The sequence below is a fragment of the Crocuta crocuta genome, unplaced genomic scaffold (genome assembly GCF_008692635.1).
Source record: "Crocuta crocuta isolate KB4526 unplaced genomic scaffold, BGI_CrCroc_1.0 scaffold409, whole genome shotgun sequence".
In the NCBI taxonomy this organism is placed as follows: Eukaryota; Metazoa; Chordata; class Mammalia; order Carnivora; family Hyaenidae; genus Crocuta; species Crocuta crocuta.
The window spans coordinates 2667382-2692430 of NW_027528006.1; positions in this window are offsets into that span (position 1 = coordinate 2667382).

The following is a 25049-nucleotide window of genomic DNA, read 5'->3' on the forward strand; positions in this document are numbered from 1 at the left end:
GAAGTATGGCTCACATATGTCCCATATTAGTTTCTTATTTCTAGTCAAATGAAATCATCCCCTCTAAATCCAAGACCTGTTCATGATAGAATAGTTTTTGCCAACCTCAGGAGCCTTAGGGCCTACATTTATCCAGATGTTTTGGTTTTTCCAACAGATGGTCCTCAAAAATTTATTCCTATTTCAGTTGCTGCTGCCACTTTAAGTGTTTCCTGAAGATCTTTAGCATACCCTTCTGAGAGCTTCATGGTATAACAGGCAGGCATCCTGTTGTGCTAGGCACATATTCACACAAAAAGTAATGAAATAGACACTGATCTAAACGACCAGATACATGAACTCTTTTATTTATAAAAGTGTGCTTATACCTCTAAAAAGTTCATGTGCTTAATGTTAGATCACCACCACAGAGGTGAAATGCAATGAATAATTTTAACAAATGTATATTGCAAAGGTGTCCATTATACGTTTGTGAACCTTTGGTATTCCAAACAAGGAGCTTGATTAATGACCTCCTGGCCCATCCCACCAGACTCTTAGTCATTTTCAGCCAGTTTATGGTGGTTATGGTCCATTAATACAATGTTTAACTTAGACTTATTTGCTGATGGGAGGGTGCCTGCAGTTTACTTACAATATAGAAGCACATTTAGCGCTTCTCCCAAGCAATAGCTCAGGTCTGTTAAGAACAGAGAGTAATCAGTCTGTTTTCAGATTAGTTTTAAGTTTTTTAAGGTTTTGCTAATCCAGGCTATATATAATTATGCACAGGTTTCTAGTTTCCTAAACTGCTCGTTTTTTGTTTTCTTTTACTTTTTTAGTGTTCATTTATTTTGAGACAGAGAGAAAGTGCAAGTGAGGGAAGGACAGAGTGAGATGAGAGAGAGAATTCCAAGCAGGTTATGCACTGTCAGTGCAGAACCTTATGTGGGGCTCGATCTCATGAACCGTGAGATCATGACCTGAGTCAAAATCAAGAGTTGGATGCCTAACCTATTGAGCCACCCAGGAGTGCCCCGCTCATGTTTATAATAGGAATTCCAATTATTATATGAGGTTTTTTTTCCTTTCCAACTGCAGATATATTGTACATTTTTACATGACTGACAAAGACTTCAATATTGATTTGGAACTAAATATATTCCAATGCTTTCAAGGATATCAGAAAAATGACTTAGGAAAATCTTAACTTTTGAAAATTCCTAGCACATATCAAATCATTTATGATTTTTTTAACTTTTAGCAGTCTTTACAAGTAAAGGGCCAGGTTTGTGAATCAATTAATAGTATAAGCAGACTGGAAGTAAAAGAAAGTAAGAGATAATAATGTAAGATATCCCATTAAGGGCAGAGCTTAAATGGCTAAAAATCAAAGTGATATCCAGACATGAAATAAATGGGGAAAGAAAAAGAATACCATCAGAAACAAGTAGTACAGAACCAGGTATTGATTTTTTTATAAGGATTGAACAATACTGTTTGACACAAAGAACAAACAGAAAATTAAAACAAAGCTCCCTAAACTTAATTGGGTTATAACTGAGAAGTTTTCTACCTTTCTTAATTCTTCACTAGTTCTTCTTCATGTCTACAGTCTGCTCATAACTGCAATCACAGTGTGGATACATTTTTACTCTGCCTCTTCTCGTACATCCTCTATCACAAGATATTCTCAAGATATACCTGTTATGATATTCATATGCACTGTTTTGGTTCTGTAACAGAAATTGTTGAACTACAGCCTATAAACCAATCTACCTGTTTTCATAAATAAAATTGAAACACAGCCACACCTACTTGTTTCTAAATTGTCTACAACTTCTTTTGTAATACAACAGAAAAGTTGAATATTTGCTACATAGACCATGAGGTCTGCCATCTAACAGGTTTACTAATTTGCTGTTTAAGAAGAAGTTTGCTGGTGCATCTTATTATACTTGGTTTTTCTGCCATTGGACATTAAAATTCTTTCCACGGCTTTTACATATTATAATAAAATCTCTGTACTTATGTGCATATCAATTTATCCTTTTCAAATATTTTTTCCCAAAGAAACATAACAAGGGTTACTGAATCAAAACATACACAATTTTTGTTCAATACAAAACTGATTTCCAAAAGTATTGTACAAGTGGACACAGTATGAATTACCATAAGTAGTGTTTCAGTTTATGAGCTCCAATAGAATTTTGCAATATTGAATGTTATTATGTATTTTAATTTTTAACAGATTTGTTACCATTTATATGAAAATTTTTATTATAAATGAAATACAATACTGATAAGATTTTCAAATAAAAATTGATAGACTGATTCTAAAATGCAGATAGAAGAGAAAAAATACAAGATTAGTTAACTAAAAAAATTAACTGGGAGATGGATGGCAGGAAAATTTTACCAAATGTCATAACATACTATAAAGCTGTGTTTAACAAAATGTGGTGATATTGGCACCAAATTAAACAGATCAATTAAACACAAGACTTCTGAAAGACATAGAGCTTCATAATTTCAATAATTTTCTGTATATTGAATGTAGTATTTGAGATATGTGGGAAATTTATGCACTGTGAATGATATTCTAATAACAGGCTGCCTATTAAAAAAAAGTTAAATTCTTACTTCACACTATACAACAAATTCTAGAGGATCAACTAGATACACGTTTAAAAAGCTGTAGAAATAGGGACATCTATTAAGCATCTGACTTGCCCAGGTCATGATCTCATGGCTTGGGTGCTTGAGCCCCAGGTTGGGCTCAACGCTTACAGCTCAGAGTCTGGAGCCCTCTTCAGATTCTGTGCCTCACTCTCTGCCCCTCCCCTGCTCATGCACTGTCTCTGTCTCTCTCTCTCAATAATAAATAAACAGTGAAAAACTTTTTTAATTAAAAAGCTATAGAAACATTTAAAAATAATTATAAGAAAAGATTAACTAGGATTGGTGAAGGACTAGATTAAATAACAAAACATAGAACACAAACATCTAAAAAAAAAAAGACTAACAGGTTTTCCAAATTTTAAAGGAAAAGAAAACTTTTCTGGGAAAATAATCATACACAAGAGTTCAAAAAAATAGTAACAAGGAGAATTTGTTTGGGACATGGTTATAACATACAGATGGGTAGCTAATGTATGTATGCATGTAGGTATATACACACATATTAACTCGGTACAGATAGAAACTAATCAACTTGCTAAAAAAGCATTTGGAATTGCATTAAAATGCAAGGGCCTATCTTTCAATTTAATAATTCTACTTCCAAATACATATTCTCCAGAAATACTTACACATGAAAAGTTATAAAGTCTTATAATAATGAAAACTGTAAAAAACCCTAAATCAACGCAATAATTAAATATAGTTAACATTATCCATAATATCAAACTCTACTAAAAAGACAATGTAGATTTAGAGAAACCATTGTGAAAACTCTCCAGCATATATTGTAATGCAACAAAAAGCAAATTATTGACATTATTTAGAATAAGATCCTACTTATATAGGTATATTATAAGAGTATTCCAATTATTTCCATTTTTAGATGTACATGTATACATATACATATACCTATAAGCATATATAAAGCTATTCCAAATGGACTAGGAAAGGTAAATCTAATTCTTCTTTTGGATTATTTATGAAAAAGTGCTGGGGGAAAAACCCCAGTCCTGGAAGTCTGGGAATTTAGAAGAAATACACAATTAAGGTCTAAAGAGAAAATGTTCATTCTTCCCACATGATACTGGCAACAAGTACACATTATCAAAAATATTCTTTCTCTCCACCTTGCAGCCTTAAAATGCCTGTCAAATGACTTTAGAATTAACGTAAGCTTCTTCTGCCCTGTTGACCACTGTATTGTAAAGCAACTAGGATAATGTCTGGTGCATAGGAAGCACACAGTATATGCCAAATGGATGTAGTATAAAATATAATCTTGAAATTACTAACATAAAATCATGTTTGGAGGCAGGGTTTATAAAACTAAACTGCAGTTTGGACACTGCATACACTTCATCAATCCATTTGTTCAGCTAATATGTATGTATATATGCAAGTATGTGTTTATTATATCCTTATTGTAGATAAGCCAATCATAGTTTTTACTTTCAAGGCACTCATACTGCATTGGGGAAGATAGATAATAATCAGGTACATCATTGAGAAAGAAAAGGTGAGGGGTTTATAGTGCTTTATGATAGATAATGGAGGATAGGTGGTGAGGATAGTGACTCAGGGGCTACCTTTGGTTGAGAAATGAGCAAAGGCTTCTCTGAGAAGTAACATGAAGCCAGTGGTGTGTTGGGAAGAGAGGCAATTGCGCCCCCAAGGGGACATTTGGCAGTGCCTGGGAACAGTCTTAATACAACTTGGAGGAGAAAGAGGCTTGCTATGGGTTTCTGACAGAGAGCCCAGGGATAATCCTGAATATCCTACAAAGCACAGGAGCTCCTCCCCCACAACAAGAAAATTACCCAGACTAAAACGTTAATTGTATAGAGACTGAGATCCTACATGAAGTTAAAATTGATATGGCAAAAATTGATCAACTTTGAGTTGTCTGCTGGAAGAACATTCCAGGCAGAGGAAAATGTCTACAGCAAATATCAAAAAATAAGAACTTGTGTAATGTGTTTGAGAAATGAGAAGAAATCTTTCTTGGGAAAGTGGAAGGGGACATAGAGAGGAAGCAGGTAGATGGTTCATGGTAAGGGATCGGATATGTTGTGTAAAGCACAAAAGGAAGACAAGGGAGAGACTGTGGTGTATATCATGATCTGCCTTGCATTTTTCAAAGATCACTTCGGATGCTGCTTGGAGGAAAGAAAATAGGAAGAGAGCCAAAGGGTTAAGTAAGTGATAAAAAGAAAGCATTTAAAGGCAACAGAACACATTGGTCACTTGTGTGGAATGCTGCTAAAAGTTCATTTTGTGGCACGAACATTTTTTATTTTTTCTTTGCATTATCCAGTGCTACCATACACTTTAGTTGAGTCTAGCACTGAACACTGTGCTAAAAGTTGTACATACGTTGTGTATTAGAACCTTTGTAACAACCTGCAAGGAATGTATTACTATCTCAATTAACAAAAGAGAAGACTGAGGTCAAAAGAATTTAAGTAATTTATCTGTCATCACCCAGCTAATAAATGGTAGAGCTGATTCAAACTCCTCTCTTATATTTCTTCATTTCTTGTTCTTAAACACTATACATGATCTTCTAAGGGAGTTAAGCATAGGCAAGAGTAATATATTGCTTTAGCAAGGACTCCCAGACTTTTTAAAATTTTATTTATTTATTTATTTATTTATTTATTTAGAGAAAGAGCATGAGAGTGAGTGCTGAGGAGAGGCAGAGACAGGGGGAGAGGGAGAATCCCAAGCAGTCTCTGCGTTGTTAGCGCAGATCCCAATGTGGGGCTCAAACTCACAAACTGTGAGATCATGACCTACCTGACCCGAAATCAAGAGTTGGACACTTAACTGACTGAGCCACCCAAAAGCTCCTTCCAGACTTTTTAAATGGCATTTGGTCTCAACCAAATGAGACATAATAACATGCTTTGGCATTTTCATTCTTCAATCAATCATACAGGCAATAAAAAAAATCTGAATTGCATGATTATCATTGCGTTTTCGAGGTTCCCAGAAGCTATCTGTATTCTATATCTTCAGTAGTATAGGTATTGCTTTCAAGTAGCTATTACTTTTAATACACACAACTTTGACCACTTTGTCTCCCCTGTGTCCCACTGTACTCCTTCTATTGTTGTTCTCTGGGTTCTCCTGACACCTCATATTCTCATACTGGGTTCTCACAGCATAATCGTTATCCTTTCCCCTCCCATCCCCAACTCAGTGATGTCACCTCTCAGTCAGCCATGCATCCAAGCAGGTACAGCTTATTGGAAGAGCCTGCCCTTTGTGAGTACAAAACAGAACTGGATCCTGGCAATGTCTTATTCCCCATTTCGATTAACTACAAGAAACAGGGAACAGGGAAAGGGGATTTGAGGAAGCCCACCCATTGCTGTACCCCAAAAAGTTTTTCCCCCTTGTTGAATGGGGGTCAATATTTTCTGCCCATCTTTTACTTCCAGATAAGCTACTAGCTATTCTTGGGTAACACTTGCTCTCCCTGCCCCAATTGTACCCTACCCCTCTTTATTCAGAGTGGCTTTTCATGGCACTTATTCATGAGCTTATTCTTACATTCATGAGCTTTATTCCCAGTGTCTCTGGACAGCATTCATGCATTTGTTGAGATTCTATTTCATCATGTCTGTCTAAACATCTAACAAGTAAACAGGAATTCTAGCGGCTTCCTGATGTTAAAAATTGCTAGCCAGATGTAAGAAAATTAGAACTTCTCTGTGATCTTTATCTCACTAGTAATAACCACTAAAAAATGCCATGCTAAAATGGTAGCTGATAGAATTCAGAATATGATTGATAAAATAAAATTAAACCACATTCCAACACTATCTCTTTCTAGAGCTATTGATCCTTATAATAAGTATTTTCATTGTCTTTCAAGAAAGTGGTAGGATACAGGTAACTGTAAACATTCTAGACAAATTTTCAAACACTATGAAATCTGTTTCTATAGTTGCCACATCATTTAAACTTACCTAAGATTTTGAGAAAGGCTCTAACACTTGCATGTTCTGTTTCTTCTTTTTGTTTTTGTTTTGTTTTGTTTTGAAATATCTACCTAAAATATATCACAGAACTGTTGTGATACTTGAGAGATAATATAGTTGAAAGTTTTCTAAAAAGTACAAAACTAAAAATCAGTTTATTCTTATATAGAAATGGAAAATAGCTTCACATTTTCAGATGACCTAATTGTAGTCATAGTAGAGTCATAGTAAAGTGCCTGTATTTGTAGATGCTATGCATTTAACATTTTAGGTAATCACCATCTCGTCTGAAAACACAAAAGATACCTCTTTCTACAATAAGCATCCTCACTTAGCAGAGATCAAGTTCTGTTGGAACCAGTTTGGCACCAGTGGTAATCTGTGTGTTTGATGGTGGCATTCTATTGTAAACATCAAAGTTTTCCAGGGATGAAAGAGAAAAAAAAATCAGACATTGATTTACCTGACACTGAGGCATGTATACATAAGCTATGTTCCCAGTCTCTAATAAAAAGGTTGAAGCTTTGTTCTCAAAAGCATTCATAACAAGATTCCTCTTTTCTCCAATGCTGAACTGGACAGAGGATTGCGGAGGAAAAGAAGAGATTAAAGGCCTATATTTCTATATTGTTAAATTATAGGAATTTGAGAATATCGTTTGGTTGTCATCTAATTGAGAAGTTCATTCAATGGAAGTGGTATCCAAATTCACCTTGACACCTGATTTGTCATGGAAGATAAAAATCTAACATTGTTTGGGTCAGTTTTTAAGAACCTGGCTAAAAAGGATTTCTGTCATATCTTTTTTGATTCTTCCTTGCTTACAAAATTATACTTCACTATAGTTAGGTAAGCAATGATGACATATGAAAGGTCTTCCCTCACGAACTTGATTATCTCGTTTTTCCCAAAGGAATTCCTTTGATGTTGCATCATGTAGAGGGTGGATAGCAAAGGTTAAATGCATGAAGAAAATTCTTAACGTTTCTGCAACTGGAAAAGACAATTCAATGCAACATTTTGTACAATGATCACTAAGCCTAGGAAAGCAATGGAATAATTTTGTAACTCTTGTTGGTAATTTTTAGGTGAAATTTCTTATTTCTTTATCTAATGCTGACCGCAACAAATAGCTTAGCTTTTCTGTGTTCATTAATCAAAGAGTTAAATTCAATGGATCCAGACTGGGATTTATGATATGACATCGGAATAAGCAACTATAACTCTTCGTCAGCTGTACCATATAATATGGACCAATGGATTTAGAAAAGGCCATTTCAAAGCTGAAATTGATGAACTAACACTTCTCAGTGCCAGCTTCATAATGACATCATAAAACAATTGGGGCTTATCCCAATTTAGAGTTCTTTGGCTTAGTGGATTTAGGTGTGGCTAAAAGAGTATGTTCAATAAAAGCACTTGCCAATTTAAGATATTCAATTTACTGTGCCAATTTTAAAACATCTTAATGTACAGTATATAGCAGTCATCTATGAGGTAACCTGAGCAGTGGAGGAAGAAACCTAGACTCTGAGTTGCAAGGTCATGAGCCCCAAAAAGGATATGGTAGCATTCATTCATCCTGTCTAATTTAGTCTCCATACAGTTTTAGTTGCTTATTTTCCCTCAGTATGCTGTGACTGAAGATTTCTCTTTTTTAATATTTAGCTCCATATACAAACTATATCTTCCCCTCCACCCCAACTGGGTCAACTTTTTATTTTTACATTTCCATCCATGACTCCTCCATCTCCTTTCTACTTTTGTTTCCTGGAGAACGGATATGGAAGGTCCTGCTGAAATTGGAAGCCCTCAGCTAAAATGCAATCTGGTTCCAGCCCTTCTCTGAGCACCATTTTTTATACTTGGGTTTTATGCAGGGTTCTTGTGAGGATGAAGGGAGTTGGCATAAATAGATCCCTCAGGCAGAATGTAGAAGGTCTGACCCCCACACACACAAAAAAAATTCCTTCCTCTGACTACAGAACTTACAAATCATTTGAACTTTACTGCCAAAAGTTAGTTGCTTCTTACATGAAGTATCCTATATTACCAGGTGGATGGTATGCTCATAGACAACTTGTATTATACACACATTCAGTATCCTTCACTTGCATAACAAAGCGTTTTGTATACAGGTGGTAAATAAGTGAATCTATAGATGGATAGATGAATGAATAAATGTTCTTGCTCCTGATCCTTATCCTAAGAGTGGCTGAAATGCGGAAGACATTCTGTACATCTGCTGGTGCATCCGTTTTAGGTAAAGTACTACAGAGAGGAATGTGTTTAGGATCTACATAACCAAGATAAAGATGCTTCCTAAGGGGGCTGATGGCGCATGAATACCAGAGACACTCTGGGGTATTTGGGACCAAATACCAAGCGTCTATTTTAATTTCCTTTTCACACTCTATTCTCAACTGATTAGCTGCTGAACCCATCTTTAGAATCATTAGCAAAAACAGTTCCCTGCACAATAAGCTCAGTTAGGTTTTTCCCGGCCCCAAATGTCTACTTTTATATACCTAACAAATAGAGGATTTTTTTAAAAAATCACCATTTCAAATTTGTAATGCAAATGCACATTCATTTCTGTTTTCTTTCCTCTTAATTTTACAGAGGAGAAATAGCCAGGTTATTAACAGAGCAGAGAAAAAAATGGCAAGGATTGCTTTTCTCTCTGACAACATAAACTTCAGATTGATGCATTTGCTGTCTTTCATCTATTGCATGCCTTATACCAGGTATCCTTTCTGTTGCTATTCAGGATGTTCCCAAGCCACCCTCTGAAGCAGCGTTTGGTCAAGTTGGCATTGTGGTTCTTTCTGTTATTATCCTGCTCAATGTCTCATGCCCCCCAAAAATAAGAAAAATTAAAAAAATAATAAAACCACTAGCAGCAACAAACATAACACATAATAATAATGCCATACCTTCCCAAGGCCAACAGAGAGGATTTTTGGATTATCCACTATTCAGGATAATCTTCGCTCCTGATCTCCCCTGTTATTAGCGTGCATAATTGAGAATTCCCTGCATGTAACCTGACTTCCTTGCAAGAGAGCCATAAAAATCTCTGGCCCTTAGAGCAGTTTCAATGAATGAAATTAATTAAGAAAAAGAATTTGAGGTCCTGGGATGGGAATCATTGTAAAGCACTTTTAAATTATAGTGTCATGACTGGATATTAGAGTAAATTCTTTGATCTCCTTTCTCGTTAACAAGATGATATGATATTTTAAAGGCAATCATTCCATTTTGAAGGTCTGCTGACATCACCATCAGAGCACAGTATGGAAATAAGATACCCACTTCTCTCTGCTTCCTCTTACTGATTTCATGCAATGACCTTGCAGTTATTAAATATAGGCCAACTTGCACTCTCAGACCTCAGGCAACCTCTTTTTTAAGTGATTGCTTACTCCCCAACATTTCTACTAAAATTTGATGCTTAAAGATCACTTAATGGAGGTAACCAATTTACCCCTGTCCCTTGGGTGGTCCCCCAGGGCAGTTTTTGCTGTTTCAATACAATTACAAAATGCTTCCAGGCTCTGTGAACTTGGTTATACAAGAAGGTTATGGCAACAAAGACTGTTTTCTTTGGAAAATTGTTACAAAGTGCTGACCTTCCTAAAGTATATAGCATTCTGAAAAGCCTGAAAGCCCAGATGCTTAACACTGTGAGAGACAGAGCCAAATTCTAGAACCAGAGGCATGAGTTAAAGTGCAGGATGCACTGAACCAAGACAAGAAAGAAGAGAACTTTCTTTCAGGAACATTTATTCCATGTCCTGTAGCCTGGTTTCAAACAAAATTCCTTTGTTGACTCTCAAGAATGTTTAGGAGAATCTGACCTAGGAATGGCTTGGAGTCTCATACATGGATCAGAGAGTTGTAGCAAAGCCAGGATGGTTTTGAAGGACTGTAGCGAAAAGCAGGATCTCATTTAATGACTTAGCTGCCTTCCTGTTAAACATCAAGAGCTTGAGTCAAACAACTAAATATACAATCCAGGCAAGACAACAAATAAATAAGATAAAAGCACTGGTTACAGTCTCAAGTTTTGTATATATTCATTACAAGGCATCCACATGGAAGTCACATGTTATTTACTGAAAAATGCATATTTCCTATCTTTGCAGACCCATGTGAGGAAGGGCTGAGAGGGGCAGGAAAGTTGGTGAGAATCCCCCTCCAGCCACTGGAGCAATTGCTGGGACAGCAACAATCTCCCCATCTCCCCACCACCACACCCCCTTCTCAAAAGCCAAACACTATGGAATATACTGAACACTGTTCAGACCCACAGGGGTCTTCCATTTATATTCAGTTGATTTAGTGCCATATAAGGAGGACATAAATGAGTAAGACCATAGGTCTTTCCTTGAGACCTGAAGGTTTCATAAAGCATCTTTTCAGAAACAAGTGACCTGGGCAATGCTACAAACCTTAAGGTTACAAAGTCAACATTTATAGCGTAGTGATTTTGTTATACATGGATTTTGCCAGAATTTTAAAATGGATTTATAGTAAATTAACAAGTGGTTAAGCTGTAACCATAGGACTAGATCTGCATTCAGTTAATTTTCTACATTGACTTAACTATTGCCTTATCAATAGACATTTAGATTAATTTCTTTCTTGTATATTTTCTTACATTTTATTGTGTAGAATGTGAATTGCATCATCCTCCCTTGATCATTTTTCTTGTATGAAGTGTTCGTGGGGCAAGTCCCTAGGGCAGGGTTATTGAGGCAAAGCACATGACTACTTCCATAGTTCCTGGATATATTTAAGATAATCTAGTGTTAACGAATACTAGAAGGAGGTGCAATCTTTTCAATGCTTCAGTTTCCTCTTGAGTATAATTTCTACTGAGAAACAAAACAAACACTGGTAAGAGAGAGAGCATTATAATTTTTGTAGTTCTAATGATAATCATTTAACCTATTAGAGAGGTCAAGCTCTCAAGGTACTTAGAGAATTACAAGATAGATTGCTAAATAACTGTCGGTTCAACTACTAGACTTGTGAAAAGATCACAGGAGACTGGAAACCAATAAATATCCTGCTCGTCATTAAAAAGCAACAGATTATAACTTTTAAATTGGAAATCAAATAATTTAGTACTGAAGTAAGGCATGATGTTAGAACATTCATATTAATTTTATTTCATATATATACAAATATATTAGATATATCACATAATGGTGATGTATATTATTATGTGAAATATATATTATTACATGTATTATTTATTAGTATTATTATGTAACAGTAGGTCTAGGATCTGCTGGCATGTCACATAACATAGGGTCCCTTGCACCTCTGCTCCAGGCTGAGGTGGGCTGCTGGTGTTCTTTAAGAGCCAAGAGCAAGGGCAGTCCCTGCTGGAACAAGCCAGTTTTGTGGCAGAGGGAATGAGTAAGAGAGCTGCTGGAACCAGGCAAGGCCTATTGAACATCTGCTCAGACATGGCACAGGTCCCACATTTGAGGGCAAGATGGCCTGTGCTGTCACAGTAGGCACTCAGTCAAGTGATAACAGGATGTATAACCTTCCTGCAGCAACCACAGTTAAATATTTGGAAATGCAAATGTAATCAAGTGCCCTTCATGTATTTAATTCAACCAATATATTTTGAATACATCCTATGTGGTAGGTACTACATTGAGGTTCAGGGATTTAACTTTGATTTAAAGTGAGGTGTAGCTCCTACTCCAGAGTAGTAGAGTGGTAAGTATATATAAAATCAATATACTTTACTTCTTTACTTTACTTTATATACTTTCAATATACTTTACTTTACTTTACTTCTAGAGTGGTAAGTATATATAAAATCAATATTTACATTTTGTAAATAGCTATATACTTATAATCATAATCCATGTTAAAATGCAGTAAAGAACATTAGAGAGGGCATGGTTTTTGCGTTAAAACATTTGAAAACTTGTCCTTTGGGAGAGCTAAGAGATTGGATCTATATGCTCTTTTTTTAAAAATGTTTTTTATTTATTTCTGAGAGAGGGAGACAGTGTGAGCAGGGGAGGGTCAGAGAGAGAGGGAGACACAGAATCTGAAACAGGCTCCAGGCTCTAAGCTGGCTGTCAGCACAGATCCCAACGTGGGGCTCAAACCCATGAACTTTGAGATCATGACCTGAGCCAAAGTCGGACACTTAACTGACTGAGCCACCAAGGCGCCCCTCTATATGCTCTTAAAGACAAAAACAAGCACAAAGAAAGATGGAAAGTCCTGGGAAATAAAATTGCCTCAGTGTAAGGAGGCACTGTGGAACAATTTTAAAGGTAGAATGGGATGCTTAAGAGATAGTGAGTTTCCTATTGCTTAAATGGTCAATGCCTTCTTGGTGATGCCATATAGGAAACTCGTGCTGTGGGGCAAACAACTGAAATAGGTGTTTTAAAAATCTTTTAGCACCTTAAGGTTATATATAGGTGTGCAAACTTTAGGTAAATATAATAATTTCTAATGGAGTTCTCCATAAAAAAAAGTAAAATCATACAATGCCTTGGAGTTTGTAGGTTAAAATGAAGCTATCTGATTCCCTTGTATCAAAAACTATATGGAGGAAAACTACTGGATTTCATTTTCAACTGTACATGGAATTTAATATTTTTCCATTTTTAGAGGCTTCTAATCACTTCAGTACTTTTTTTAATCAAATAAGGAGATTTAAATAGATTAGAAAACATGAATAGTGTTTTTGAATAAGACATATTTATAATTTGACGTTTTCAATGATGTCCACTAAACTTGCCAAGTTAAACTCTTCCAAATTTTTTTTCATGATGAATAAGGACCCCAAGAATCTGATGGGTCCTGATTTTCTGTAGTAAATGAACATGTTCATACTTGAACTTTTGAATACATAATTCCATGTAATTTAAAAAAATTATCATTTATTCATTTTTGAGAGACAGAAACAGAGCACAAGTAGGGGTGGGGCAGAGAGAGAGGGGACACAGAACCCGAAGCAGGCTCTAGCCTCTGAGCTGCCAGCACAGAGCCTGATGTGGGGCTCGAACTCTCAAAATGTGAGATCATGACCTGAGTGGAAGTCTGATGCTTAACTGACTGAGCCATGGCCCCTCCATGTAATTTTATCGTGCAGAAGCTGGTACATGAACCAAATGATGTGGCCATTTTGAGACACAAGGTTACTTTTGCAGGGATGACCCAAGATTTATAACACACATTTATTTCGTCATCTATTGATTTTTGTTTGAAAAAGATCATCTAAGACAGAGTAGAATAAAAACTCAGACATCCTCAGATTTTTGCCAGTTTCTTCCAAGAGCAACTTTTTAATGGGATGTAATGACACCTAACATTATATCCCATTGCAAATATATGCATAATCTAACAAGCTGAGTATTCTAGCAACTTCACTGGACTATGAGATCGCCAATGGCATACATAAGCAGCTTGTGGGCAAATCTGAAGGATTTGATAGCAGAAGATACCATAGAAGTTTGCAGAACATATCTACACATTCAGCAGGTTCTAATCACGGTACGGTATTTGCATTCTGTGATGTGCTGAAATCACTGGAGACATGTGTGTAATAATGACTGCACACACTGTGTTCACATTTACTACATTTAAGCACTGCCCTCAGCATTAATGTGTATTAATCCCATTTGATACTATGATTGTAGAAAGCACAATTAAATTCCCAGTTTTTACTGATATGAATGCTAAGGCATACACAATTTAAATAGTTAGCTGCCATTTACACTCTTAGGAAATGGCAGAGCATGGATTTACCATGGTAAAAAGTATTTGGAATTCCAGGGGAGAAAATCATGTTTTAATTTTTTGCGCCTTTGCTTGCTGCTTATGACCTAACAGGCAAGTTGTAGAAACTCTCTCATATAGAGTACCTGACTCAGAGAGAGAGTTCTACCTGCCTGCCCTTTTTAAAGACTTGAATTTTGAAACACCTCTTAAAATTACGGAGTAAGGAAAAGTTCAAAAGCAGTACTTCATAAGATCAAATTATAAAATAAGAGTGACATAACTATATTTCAAGACATTTTCATATGTCTCTGTGCTTTTTTAAAGAAGAGCCCGGTCAGGCTTTTGTGAGTTCAAGTTCAAGCTCAGTGTCAGGCTCTGATCTGGCAGCACCAGGCTTGGGATCCTCTCTCTCCAGATCTCTCTGCCCCTCTGCATTCTCTCTCTCTCAAAATAAATTAATACACAAACAAGCAAAAATCAATTTTTTAAAGTTCCCAGTGAGTTACAAAATTACTGTGCAAAAGAACTCTAAATTGGAAACCACCTTGCCCATGTTAGCTGTTCTTGCTACCACTGTGGTTCCTGTTTAAGGCTTTATACTGAGACACAGTCAAGTATTTTAATCCCTTGCTACTATGTAAGTCTTTACTGGTACAGTCTCAATTTCATATTTTAATAAATGATGTCATATATATGAATTAAAATACAGAAAACGTTGTCAAGCATTTTTCATTAACTAAATAATGTATTTCTATTCCTTCCAAGAAACCAAATTCATCTGCCCCATTAAAAGAGAAAGCTAGGAAACTGAACCAAAATCTCCTCCAAGCTTATATTCTCAGTCGTCTCCTCTGTCACTAGAACACAAGCTGCTATCAGACACCAATGATTATCTGAGTGATTTGACTTCAGGACTTAGTTTTGGACTCGGACAGACATGGAATCAAACCCACGTTGGCTATACGTTAGCTGTGTGATCTATACAAATTATTTATTTCCCTGACTCCCAATTTATTAACTGTAAAATAAGAACAAGAACAATGAATTATCATGGATTATTAGGAATTTGAATGAAAAATAGCATTGAGTAATAAGAATACATTAAATTTTTAAAATGTTTATTTCTTTTTGAGAGAGAGAGAGAGAGCAGGGGAAGGAGGGGGCAGAGACAGACAAGGAGACACAGAATCCAAAGATGGCTCCAGGCTCTGAGCTGTCAGCACAGAATCCGACAGGGAGCTCAAACCCACAAAACTGCGAGATCATGACCTAAGCAGAAGTCAGAAGCTTAACAGACTGAGAGCCACTCAGGTGCCCCACAAATAAATTTGTAACCTGGTGCATGATACTGTCATTATTTAAGAGTGTCATGCTTAAGGTGTCAATATGATATTCTAATTACTCTTTTTTTCTGACCTAAATGAAATCTCTTTAAAATGGTGTGTAAACTTTCCTACCTTCCTAAAATGGAAGATGAGAAGCCGTAACCATCAAATTGCTTGCTGGATAATGCTGACAATAGAGAATCCATTGTTTTTAGCTGGAAAAGTCAGTTCACTTACTCCCTTTACTAAAAGCACTAGAAAATAAGTAGCAGGAAATAGCAGGACAATATATTTTTCTAAACACGATATCTAGAAACAAACAAACAAATACAATATCTAGAATTAACTTACAAGATTTGGATCTCAGTTGAGTCGGAGGCCTGAAATTTAAAGCCTAACAAATTTCATAGGAGTTTGTGTTTATGTAGTAAATAACGAGCTTTTTCTCTAAGGTGGAAAACAAATGTTCAGACAAATCCCACATTGATTCTAGGACTGATATCACATCATACAGAATATATATATATGGAAATAGTGTTAGCTAGTAAAATTTATGGGAATTCAGAAAGAACTCTGACAAATGCAAAATGCTGAGTAATTCAAAAACTCTAAATACTGAGTGCAGTTCATTCCTCTTGCCCCTAAGTTTTAATGGAGCAATCTACAACAGGACTGAACTTACGAGTCACCTGGGGAGTTTTTGAACCTCCCCAGAACCAGACCACACCCAAGACCACTTAGATAGGGCATCAGGGATTTTTAAAGTTCCCAGATGATTCCAATGTGTATCCAAAGCTGAGAATCTCTGTTTTTAGGCAATTTTGCCCTTGTTTTTACCTCCAACCTGTTTTATGATAAGCACACGAGGATAAAATTTGTGGGAAACCAAGGTAAAGCACTTTTCAAGAGGAATGGTCCCCAACTAAAGATTGTAGAATCAGCCCTTTTAGAAAAGCTTATGTAAAATTCTAAAGGCAAGGCATTAATTTTTTTCAAGAAATAATTGGTGGATAGTAAGGTGGTTTCAACACAGATTTCACATGATGTCAGCATCACCCCATGTCACCACTTTAAAAGATGACGGAATCATCTGCTTCCATTTTTCCACTGATAAAAACCTCATGTCAGAAGTGGAGCCTGATGCCTTGAGCCTCATTTAGCCATAAACATGGGAAATGACAGGCAATTCTGATGGATGTTTAAAAAAAGCCAAACCGCTATGTACAGCTCTTTGGCCTCAATGCAAATAAACAAGGATTCATTTGTGCCCAGCTGGTATCTGATGGGCCTGTTTTGGAATGCTCTCAAAATGTGTGCAGCACCAAGAAATGCGGCTGCTGCCAGTTAGCTCCATCAGTTGGAGCACAGTAACTAATGAGACCAAGGTTGTGGGTTTGGCCAGTTTGAATTCCTCTGTTTCATGGCCACAGACTTTCCCACTAGCCTCAGCCAGCTCTCCACAAAATATGTGCCCTTGGCCACAAAGCAGAGTGGGTGAGAAAGTGCAGACAAACCAATTCAAATCTATCACCACAACTAGACAAACAGCTCAGAGCTCATGCCCAGCTGACTATAGATGTATTCCATCATCTTCATGCATGATGTACAGCAAGCGTACTCCAACCAGTTGTGATTTTACTGGCAGCCGTTTCAGTGCTGTCTATGGGCAGTTTATTTTCTGTATGCCCTGTGTATATGCTTTTAGAATATGATTATGAGCAGTAGTTATAATTATGTTGTAAATCTCACCAAAAACACATTTTACAACAACAGAGGAGTGACAGACATGTCACCTGACTTAATCTTTTCCCTTCTCCCTTTTGTTTGGCTTTGGAGGTGAAATGGTTCCAAGACCACATTCTACAAATGAATCCTGACCTCCCAACCACCGTTAAACTCAGGAATTTCATCTCCTTAGACCATGATTTGGCTGCGTGCCTTCTTCCTTTACCTTTTTACAGGACTTTCTTCATTTTAGCACCTTAGCCTTCTGTCAAATTTAATCATCTTCTGGACCAACTCAACTTTTATATGATGAGAGGAAATCTCACAAAGCAAATTACATATTGGTAAGTAATTTGCTGGTACTCAGGGTACTTACTTATATTGGTTTACTGTTACTATTGTAAAGGTCACTTTAAATGAACATTTTCATATCATACAAATTGCATGGTCAGTAGTCCAGGGCAATATAGTCTGACTTATGCCCAAAGAAGGGAAGAATAAACAGGCAATTCTTTTAAAGATATAAATAGCTATATAAATATTATAATCCATACTGACTATTTTTTAAATGTATTTTTAATGTCTTTATTTTTGAGAAAGAGGGACAGAGTGCAAGCAGGGGAGGGTCTGAGAGAGGGAGACACTGAATCCGAAGCAGGCTCCAGGCTCTGAGCTGTCAGAACAGAGCCTGATGTGGGGCTCAAACTCACCAACCATGAGATCGTGACCTGAGCTGACATCCGATGCTTAGCTTAACCGACTGAGCCACCCGGGCGCCCCGAATCCACAATGACTTTTAAAGAAGTTCAGTAAACACTAAGGCACACATACATATCTACCTCTAATATAATTTAATAAATAACATCTATCTATAGTGACTTGGATAATACTCAAAAATGAGTGAAAACCTATGCTTTATGGTTTTTTTTTGTTAATGTGTATATTGGTCTAACCGCAAATTTCCACAATAAACCACGTATCACAAAAAGTAGGTTGAATTATTATTACTCATAATTCTAAATGAGTAGATAATGACCTTGTTATGAACGTTAACTATAAAAGGAATTGGGTCTTATTTCTTTTGCCATCTTCTAGAATTGCATTTGGAAAACATGAGGAAATCCAATTAGGCAGCCTATTTGTTATTACTCCTATTCTCCAAAGTTGCATTTCTACTGAACTTTGTAGTTTAGTTTTAATGGGAGGTATGCTAGTGACATTAAATTCAAAAAATGAGATTATGGGGGTGAATATTAAGCTTGTGGATGGTTATATAACTCTAAAATAGCATGAATATAAAATAGTTTAAGGCTAGAAAAATTTTTAAGTCATGGCAAACAGATGAGCTTATCAAAACTGTACTCCCCATGATTCAACTTGTAATCTCTTATAGACCCACTTTCATTATTTAATATATGAACAAAATGTGACTGAGCAGCCAGTATACACAATAAGTCTGTCATGTGCAAGAAGTACAAGCTGATTACCAAAAGGTTTCTTCCTTCCAATTTAATATCCCTCCAATTTAATATCCAATTTAAAACAGCATGCAATTCATGGTGAGTTCTACAATAAAGGTATATACCTTTACTGGGGGTAGGGAGCAGTGGTGCCCCCAGAAGTACTACTGGTATTTCCAGGGAGCTGGAGTAAAGGCCCCACAAACATAATTCTTGAAATATCGTTTCTAACAATGAGTTATAGGTAGATATTGAAAGTTAGAGTCAAACTGTACAGCGGTTCAGAACCTACAGTGTTTTCATCCACAAACCTGATTCAACCCTTGGCTCTACTATACTTCCTAGCTGTATGGTCTCTCCCATCTTTGCGGTCTTGTCACTCACTCTTCCAAAGTAAGATTCTTTATAACACTGGTTTCAATGGCTCTGTATTCATAATGATTTACAAATCCACAACTCTCACCAATTTCTCTTTACTGAACTGCACACCATATATCTGATTACCCATTATACATTTCCACTTACATATCCCTCAGACAAGTGAAGCTTAATTTGTCCAAAATGAAATTTATCACCATTCCCAATACACATGATTATTTTCCTCATCTTCTTTTTTCTCCTCACTTGATAAATGAGTCTACCACACAACCAATCACATAAACAGGAGACCTGGGATCATTCCAGTAGTTTTCCTTTTTCGCCTCTTGCCACAGAGCTTTTCTCTGGGTTCACTCATCTGTCTATATAACTTGGATTCACTCATCGATCTGAAATGTATACTCCTCTCCTTTCATACCACTTAAACCTTAGTTGATATGTTTGGGGGCTGGGAAAGGGGCAAAGGTAGATTGCTGCGATACCCTCTACCATTCCACTTCTTAAGTCTTCTTTGTTCCTGGGTGGATATCTCCAATAGCCTCCAAGTTTTCTGCCTCTGGTCTATCCTCAACTCCCATGTCTTCTCGTCACTGCGTCCAGAGTCACCTTTCTAAAATACCAATTTTATCATGTCACTCTTCAACTTACAATCCTTCCTATGTCCTTGCAGATGAAATTTGAACTACTTTCTATAATTTTGCCCTTGACCTCTTCTCCAGCCTTCTCTCTTTATTACTCTTCCATTAAACATCTTTTCTCTGGCAAGGGAGAATTACTTACATTTCTCTAAATGTACCAGTCTCTTACAGTCTAACCCTCTCTGTCTGCCTGTCTGTCTCTACTCCTACACACACACACACACACACACACACACACACACACACACACACACTTTACACATTTCTGCACCTGCTGTTTCCTATAAGTGCACTGCAACCTGCTGTTTCCAAGTACGGTATTCTTCCCACATCCTTCTAAATGTGATGAACTCTTCTTTGCCCTTCATCACATAGGTCAATCTTCTGGGAAGCCTTTCTTATTGGCTTCTCTCATTTCCTTTCTGAATCAACTGGGTGAAGTTCCCTTTGCTGTTCATACATGACTGTAATTATTTCCTTTTCTAATTCTTCTGCCAGACCGCAAGCAACTTAAATGTATCAGTGGTCTAAATATCTACAGCAATAAACATTGCGCTCAGTACATAGCAATAACTTAATAAACATTTCCTGAAATGAAGTCAAAGACGACTCATTGGTTGCTGTATCTTTCTCATATGCATTCTTCTCCTTCCAAGCCTCTTCCTTAGTTCACCTGCTGCACCCCACCCCCCTTATCTTCTACAGTGCCACCACATATTCCTCCTAAACAACCTTCTCTGCTGCAAGCTTCTTTCATGTTCCCTTTGTCTACGATAGTGCTTCTCACATGGGGATGGTTTTGCCCCTTAGGTGATACTTGGAAATATCTGGAGACATCCCTGTTTGTCACAACTGAGAAGGGGGAATACTCCTGTCATCTAGAGGATAGAGATCAAGAAAGCTGGCAAACATCCTACATGCAGAAGACATCCCCCCACAGTAAAGAATTATCAGGTTCAGGGACCCCTGAGTGGTTCAGTTGGTTAAGTGCCAACTTCTGCTCAGGTCACCATCTCTCGGTTCGTTGAGTTTGAGCCCTATGTTGGGCTTGCTGCTGTCAGAACAGAGTCCACTTCGGATCCTCCGTAGCCCTCTTTCTCTGTCCCTCCCTTGCTTGTTCTCTCTCTCTTTCTCAAAAATAAAATAAACATTAAAAATTTTTTTTAAAAAATAAGAATTATCAGGTTCAAAATGTCAGTAGTGCCAAGGCTGAGAAACACTGCCCTAGAGTAGATGAATAAACATGCCACTTGTCAATCTGCATGTCTATGAAGCATGCCCTCAGCTAACACGGAAAATATGGCTACTAAGAACTGACTACAGCTGGTCAGCGGTCCATCTGCTAGGCTGTGAGGAGCAGAGGTGGCGCACTGGCCTCAGACTTCAGCATAAGCCCATGTGATCTAGAAGGCAGTGTTCCAAACAGGCAGTGACAATGCACAGGACGGAAAGGTCAGATGTCACAGAAGCAAAGTGAAAAGAAAACTACTGGTCTTGACTCAGTAGCCACACAGCAATGAGACTTCCTATAGCAATGACTTTGAACACCGACTTTTAGGATTTTAAAATATCTGTTACAGATGAAATAATATCTCTGTGGCAGGAAAGAATTAATGAGTCTCCGTGACTGTCTGACCAGGGAGTAACTCGGGTGCTGTAGGAAATGATGCTGTCATCTCAGGAAATCATACATGACTGATGTCATGAATTGATTAGTTGCTATCTCTATAATTCAAATTTTAGTGTAGAATTTGGAACCCAAAGGATTTATTGAGCTGGCTCTGTTTTCCACCCCTCTTTTTGCTGAAATGATTTTAAAGTAAAGTAACTAGGGACACAAAAAATATTAGATTTTATTTTTTAAATTAACCTTAGCCAGGGGCGCCCGGGTGGCTCAGTCGGTTAAGCATTCGAGTTCGGCTCAGGTCAAGATCTCACGGTTTGTGGGTTCGAGTCCTGAGACAGGCTCTGTGCTGACAGCTGGCTCAAAGCCTGGAGCCTGCTTCCGATTCTGTGTCTCCCTCTCTCTCTGACCCTCCCCTACTCACGCTGTCTCTCTATCTCTCTCAGAAATAAATAAAAACTTGAAAAAAATTTTAACTAAAAAAATAAATTAACCTTAGCCAGCATGAACTTAGTAGGAAACTGGGCTACAAATTTACATGTTAAGTTACCAAGTAGTAAATCTGTCTTGGTTTCTTATTAAAAAAAATTTTTTTAAGTTTATTTATTTATTTTCAGAGAGACAGAGACAGAGTGAGCAGCTGCCAGCATGGAGCCTGATGTGGGGCTTAAACTCATGAACTCCTGAACAACCCTGAGATCATGACTTGAGCCTAAATCAAGAGTCAGAGGCGTAACCCACTGAGCCACTCAAGCTGCCCCTGGCTTCTAATTGAAGAAACAACACAATATCCTGCTTTAACTTGTGAGTGAGACAGTGGTGAGCAGCCTGTTCAACACTGTGAGGGGCAGCAAGAAACAAAGCATTAGGATATTGTGAAAATATATGTTTGTTCTGGGAATGAATGGTGTAGCTGTCAAAATTCACACTGCAAAAAAGTTGGCACATGAAGTTTTGGGGTAAGCAATGTTACCCTGCAGAGGATTAAGCCTCCTGGGGCTTTTCCAGAGCATCAATTTTATAACATCTGCTTTTAATTTCTGTATATTCTATTTCCCTGGAAACTAAAAAAAACCCTCTAAATTTAACATAAACTGACCCTTTTGTAGCTTATTTTTTTAACAACTCCCAGATCATCATTGCTTTCAAATAGACTTTCAAAGATTTTTTCTTTTTCTGAATGACAATAAATTGCAATGTAACTGTCTAAAACCAGTTTCAAAAAGGTAAACTCCATTAATTCAAATTACTTCAGTTCCTAACTTATACTAATTTAGAAATCATCACACATGTAGATAAACCTTATATCAGAAGAGCTTTTGAAATGGATTTAGTCATTTGAAATCTAAAAAAAATCTTGAAAGCTAAAAATTAACCATCAACTGATAATTCATTGCATCTTCATTGAAAAGAATCTAAGTGACAAGATACTAGAAAGAGAATTGTAAAAATAATGAACAAGCATGGGGTGCCTGGGTGGCTCAATCGGCTAAGTGTCTGACTTCAGCTCAAGTCGTGATCTTGGCAGTTCATGGGTTGGAGCCCCACATGGGGTTCTATGCTGACAGCTCAGAGCCACCTCGAATTCTCTGTCCCCCTCTGTCTCTGCCCCTCCCCCACTCATTTTCACTCGTGCTCTCTCTCCCCCTCAAATATAAATAAATATTTAACAAAAGATAATGAAGAAGCAGGGATATCTAATATTAAAATAGTAACAGACCTATGACTTTATTTCAAAGTTCCCAAGGTTTTTTTTTGAAATATTAGTAAAATACTTGTTACTAACAACACTGCCCTCCTCCTCTGTTAGCAATTTCTCTGGCAAATGTTGATTTCTCATAATGATAGTACTACTACTTCTCTCCCTCCTCCCTCCCACACCCTCACATGTCACTGATAGGCTGTCTGTCCAGTTTCCTATGATTTTCAGATGCTGATAATGCCTACTGAAGAAGCCACGTGTTTTCCACCAATCGCCTTTTTTGTACCTAACAGAGAACTTCCCAGACTTTCATGGTGCAACTGGAGTTCTTTTTGGACTAGCCAGTTCGAGCTCTTTCATTATACTCTACTCTTTTCATGAAATAGTGAAATATCAACAATTTCAAATAGTTATTACTTCATTGACTTCATTGTCAATAAGAGAATGGACAGACTTAACATAGCCCATGGGGTTGGATGTATAATTTTCCTTAAATGGTCACAATCTCCTATTCTCTGGCACTCCTATATGAACCTGCTTAGAATACATGGTACTTCCCAGGGCACCTGGGTGGCTTAGTCAGTTAAGCCTCTGACTTCAGCTCAGGTCCTGATCTCACAGTTCATGAGTTTGAGCCCTGCCTCAGGCTCTGTGCTGACAGCTCAGAGCCAGAAGCCTGCTTCAGATTCTGTGTCTCCCTCTCTCTCTCTGCCCCTCCTCTGTTCACACTCTGTCTCTTGTTGTTGCTCAAAAATAAATAAACATTAAAAAAATAAAAAAGAATACATGGTACTTCCCATTGGGGAGGAGGTAACAAAGGCAGCTTTTGCACATAAGTTTTGTTTTTATTACTTCCAAAATCACTTGGATATATTGTGCAAATTGAGTTTCTGTATATACAACTAGCAAGAATTAAAAATATATAGAAATTATCAATAGTGAGTGTCTAAATATTTCTCATCTAGTATGAATTTAAAGCCTTATAAGTCCTTGAGGCTAAAATCGGCAATGTATTCAAAGTTAGGATAAACTAAATGTTTAATCCTTCTACGAAGCTTCAGTTTCCGCTTCCCACAAAAGATGATTGACTTTGCCTTACAGATTTGTTACACCTTAGTCTGTAACAAAGATCAACTTTAAATTGAAATTCTGTCATGCATCTTTACTTCAGCATGTCATTTGAGTTAAACTAATTTATACCCACCATTATTATTAATTAATGAGATGTCACTCTTGTCATTAATGATTAAATCTAACTCCTGGCAAAAGTAGGCTAGAAAGAGGCCCAACCAAGCAGTTCACGGATCAGGATAGATTATGTGACTCTGATTATGTTTATGGGAGGTAGAAATGATAGCAAGTCCATGATTATGGAGGTGGGAGTGAACTTAAATGGCAAACCATGCCCAGATAGATTATGTCCTGCAGACATACCTAGACTAAATCCAGGATATAAAATGGGAACATCAATGTAGGACACTGGGAGAGATGTTTTTATGGCAACACTACATCTGTATAACTAAGGATGGTAAGAAAAGGAGTAAGAAGTTATATATATTATATATAATATATATTATATATATATTATATATATATAATATATTTTCCAGAAAAGTGAGAATCTATGAAAGAATACAAAAAAGATAGACAGGAGCCAAATAATCACAATAGGAAACTTTAGTTTTATTACAACTAAATGGAAGTCATAATTCTTTTCAGAGACCACCATGATCTGGCTTACAATTTTAATAGGACAGTCTGGTTCCTAAGTATAAAACAA